A 4,504-nucleotide genomic window follows, 5' to 3' on the forward strand; every position below is an offset into this window, starting at 1 on the left:
GTGTATGTGTGTGTGTGTGTGTGTGTGTGTGTATACATGTGCACGTGTACCAGTATTCAAACTTGAATTCAGGGTCTGGGTTTTGTCCCTTAACTTTTTCTTTCAAGGCTAGTGCTTTATTTCTTGAGCTACAGCTCTACTTCTGACTTTTTGATGGTTAATTGGAAATAAGAATCTCATGGACTTTCCTGCCAGAGCTGATTTTACATCCCAATCTTCAGATCTCAGCCTTCTGAGTACTTAGGATTACAGAGGGTGAGCCACTGATGCCTGGTTGAATCTAAATGGTTTTTTTTTTCTTTTTCTTTTTTGGTGCCAGGACTAGGGACTATCCCTTAGCTTTTTCTCTCAAGGCTGGTGCTTTACCACTTAGGCCACAGTTCCATTTCTGGCTTTTTGGGGATAAGAGTCTTATGGATTTTCCTGCCCAGGTTGGCTTTGCATTCAGATTCTCAGATCTCAGCCTTCTGAGTAGTTAGGTTTACTATTGGGTGCCAGTGGCACCCAGCAGAATCTAAGTGTAGTTTTTGTTTTTTCTTTTTGGCACCAGTACTAGGGCTTTAACTCAGGGACTAGGGGCTGTCCCTTAGTTTGTTTTTCTTTTCTCTCTCTCAAGGTTGGTGCTCTACCATTTGAACCACAGCTTAACTCTGGCTCTTTGCTGGTTAGTTGGAGATAAGGGTCTTACGGTCTTTCCTGCCAGCTCTGGCTTCAAACTGTGATCCTTAGATCTCACCCTTCTGCATAACTAGGAATGTAGACATGAGCCTAACTAGTTTTGTGGGGGTTTTTTGTTTGTTTGTTTTGGTTTTTTTTTTTTGCCAGTCCTGGGGCTTGAACTCAGGGCCTGGGCACTGTCCCTCAGCTCTTCAGCTCAAGGTTGGCGCTCTACCACTTGAGCCACAGCGCCACTTCTGGCTTTTTCTGCTTATGTGGTGCTCAGGAATCGAACCCAGGGCCTCATGCATGCAAGGCAAGCACTCTACTACTGAGCCACCTTCCCACCTGCTATATAGTTTTAATTTTCATTTTTTATATGACTAAGGAGGTTGAACACTTTTAATGTATTTATTAGCCATTTGTATTTCTTCTGTGGGTAGCTAAGATTAACGCAGGATTCTACCTAACACAAAAGTCACAGCCATGACTGACAACCACTTCTTATTAACAAGTATGTAGTGAAACTGCTATATACATCAACTCAGCCAAAAAACCTGAGTTCAAAATCCCAGCCCTCTTTGCTTCTTATTGGTGATCTGGAATAGGCTGGTCCCTTTTCTAGCCTTAGGCTGTCTTCTGAGATTCTTCAGACTACAGGATACCCTGTCTGCCTTGTGCCTGCATCAGAGGATTCCATATCATCTCCTGGAAGGTGCTGGTTGCAGGTCTCAGCAGGCTGTCCTGGACTGTGAGAGTGAGCTTGGCACTCATAAACTCCGCCTGAATCAGTGCAGAGAGGTCACACTGGAGGTGCTTTTCTATTCCAATCTGGAACTGTTCTGTCAGCCAGCCAGATGAATTTCTGTCCCATGGCTGCCCCCTAGTGGCAAGAAGTGGTGGCAAGTAAGTGACAGACATTTGTAAACAGTAAAGTCCAAATGTTTTGTTTTCAGATGTGAGTTTGCTGAAGATGTCAAACCAGACTTACAGCCCCACCATGATGAACAAGAACTTGGTTTCAGCCTCTTCCTGCCAACATGGGGGGAGAAGGGGTGAGCTCCTCTCCCCTCAACGGATGATGAGTTTTACAATGTCCAGAAGAGTTTTGTTTTTGTTTTTATTGGTCATGGGGCTTGAACTCTGGGCTTGGGTGCTGTCCTTGCACTCTTCAGCTCAAGGCCAGCACTCTACCGCTTGAGCCACAGCTCCACTTCTGGTTTTCTGGTGGTTAATTGGACATAAGAGTCTCATGGACTTTCCTGTCCCGGCTGGCTTTGAACCACGATCCTCAGATCTCAGCCTCCTGAGGAGCTAGGATTACAGGCGAGAGCCACTGGCGCCCGCTGAGTTTTGGCTTTTTGTTTTGTTTAAATATTTTATTGTAGAGCTGGGAATATGGCTTAGTGGTAGAGTGCTTGCCTAGCATGCATGAAATCCTGGGTTTGATTCCTCAGTACCACATAAACAGTAAAAGTGGAAAGTTGCTCTGTGGCTCAAGTGGTAGCGTGCTAACCTTGAGCAAAAAAAGCAGCTCAGGAACAGTGCCCGTGTGTGTGTGTGTGTGTGTGTGTGTATTATAAAGGTGATGTATAAAGTGGTTACAGTTATATAAATTAGGTAGTTGGGCACCAGTGGCTTCACACCTGTAATTCTAGCTACTCAGGAGGCTGTGGTCTGAGGACTGCAGCTTGAAGCCAGTTCGAGCAGAAAAGTCCATGAGACGCTTACCTTCAAAAAACTAATCAGAAAAATTCAGAAGTGGTGCTGTGACTCAAGGTGTAGAGCATTGGCATTGAGCACAAAGAGGCTCAAGGACAGCACTTATACCCTGAGTTCAAGCCCTGGCAAAAGACAAAAAAATTAATACATTTCTTTTTGGTCAGTGTCATCCCTTCCCTCATTCTCTCCCAGTTTTCCCGTCCTATCTTTACCACAAGTTGTATAGTTCATTTTCAACACAGTGTCCAGTGAGTGATACTGCTTCATTTGTTTACCTTTTGTCCCCCAGGAGATTTACTGTGTGTGTGTGTGTGTGTGTCCGGTCGTGGGCCTGAACTCTGGGCCTGGGCGCTGTCCCTCAGCTCTTCAGCTCAAGGCTAGCGCTCTACCACTTGAGCCACAGAACCACTTCCGGATTTTTTCTTTTTGCTTATGTGGTGCTGAGGAATCGAACCTAGGGCCTCAGGCATGCAAGGCAATTGCTCCACCACTGAGCCACCTTCCCAGCCCTCCCCCAGGAGATTTTTAAATGCACAGGTAGGGGACAGGTATAATGGAGAGTCACAGAAGAAAAATAATGTGATGACAGAACTGTTTTTGAACTAGATTCAGATGATGGTTACACAAAATGGCCCATAATTTAAGTACTGTCACATTATATACTTTAAAATATTTGGTTTCAGGGCTGGGAAAGTGGCTCAGTGGTAGAGTGCTTGCCTTGCATGCATGAGGCCCTGGGTTTGATTTCTTAGTACCACATAAGCAGAAAAAGCCTGAAGTGACACTGTGGTTCAAGTGGTAGAGCACTAGCCTTGAGCTGAAGAGCTGAGAAACAGTGCCTAGGCCCAGAGTTCAGGCCCTATGACCGACAAAAAAACTTTTTTTTGTTTTATTATGCATCAAGTTGGGAAATATGGGGAAAAAAAACAGAAGGGGTGACATTAATCAAGAAATATTGTGTTCATAAACTAACTTGCTGAATTGAAACCCCTTTGAATAACTACTTTCCTTTGAATAACTACTTTCCTTTGAATAACTACTTTCCTTTGAATAACTACTGTTTCCTTTGAAGTTATAAGGATTACTCCTTAATTTAAAATGGACCAGGTATTGCTTATGTGGAATCAGATACATAGAATTCCAAGACACATCAACTTGAGGGTAATTGTAGGAGTCTATGTCCTTGTGGAGAGAGGGTAAGGGCAGGTGCCAAGTCACAAATGGTGTGGGCAGGGAAACAGTCTTTGCATATGTTGGCCTGGCTTGACTACATCCCCTAGCTATTAACCAAGACATACATCTCAATATGTACAAGCTTTTGGACTTCTTGAAATAGTCTCAATACATTCTTAGGCTGGCCTTGTACTCTGAAACTCAGTAGTGAGATTCATGACTCAGCTTCCCAAGTAGCTGAGACCATAAGCATGAATCACCATGCCCATCCCTGTATGAAGAAGACATCTTTCCTCAATGTAATTAAAGTCTACCACCAGCTGACTAAGCAAATGAGAATGTCCCATAATGCCTGAGTGAGCCTCACTCAATCTGAAATGCCTAAAGAGCAGACCTCAGGCTTCCCCGAAGAAGGAGGAATTCTGTGTGCAGAGAGCAGTTCAGGTCATTGGCAAGCATTCTAAGCTGCCTAGCTGACAGCCTGCCCTGCTGGAGCCATTGAACCTCTCCAGCCAGTCCCCACAATCACTGACTTCATTTCCTTTCAAAGAAATTTAATGTATATTCTACAGGTTCTGCCTTTGCTTGAGTCTGATTGACACAGGTTGTGGCTACAAGTGCTGTAGATGAACAGAATCATAAAAATGAATTTTTGGCACTGGTTCTGGATTTTCTGTAATTCATCTCTCAGGGAATGGAAACTAAAAGCATTAGTGACACTTTTCAGTGGATCTGTTCCATGGTATGGTGGCTACCACCATAGAAGTTTACAAGCCTGTGCCTGAAAGTTCTAGCCCATCCTGTGCACCTTGCCCTTACCCCTATAGCCATGTAGAAAGGTCCTTGTCCTAAAGCTCCTGATGTCCTTTAACCTCTATCCACTCACTAGCTGCTTGGCTTCAGTAGCTGATCTATGACTTGCACATCAGCTTTCTTTCCTTATGTACAATCT

This window comes from Dipodomys ordii, unplaced genomic scaffold (genome assembly GCF_000151885.1).
Source record: "Dipodomys ordii isolate 6190 unplaced genomic scaffold, Dord_2.0 Scaffold23, whole genome shotgun sequence".
In the NCBI taxonomy this organism is placed as follows: Eukaryota; Metazoa; Chordata; class Mammalia; order Rodentia; family Heteromyidae; genus Dipodomys; species Dipodomys ordii.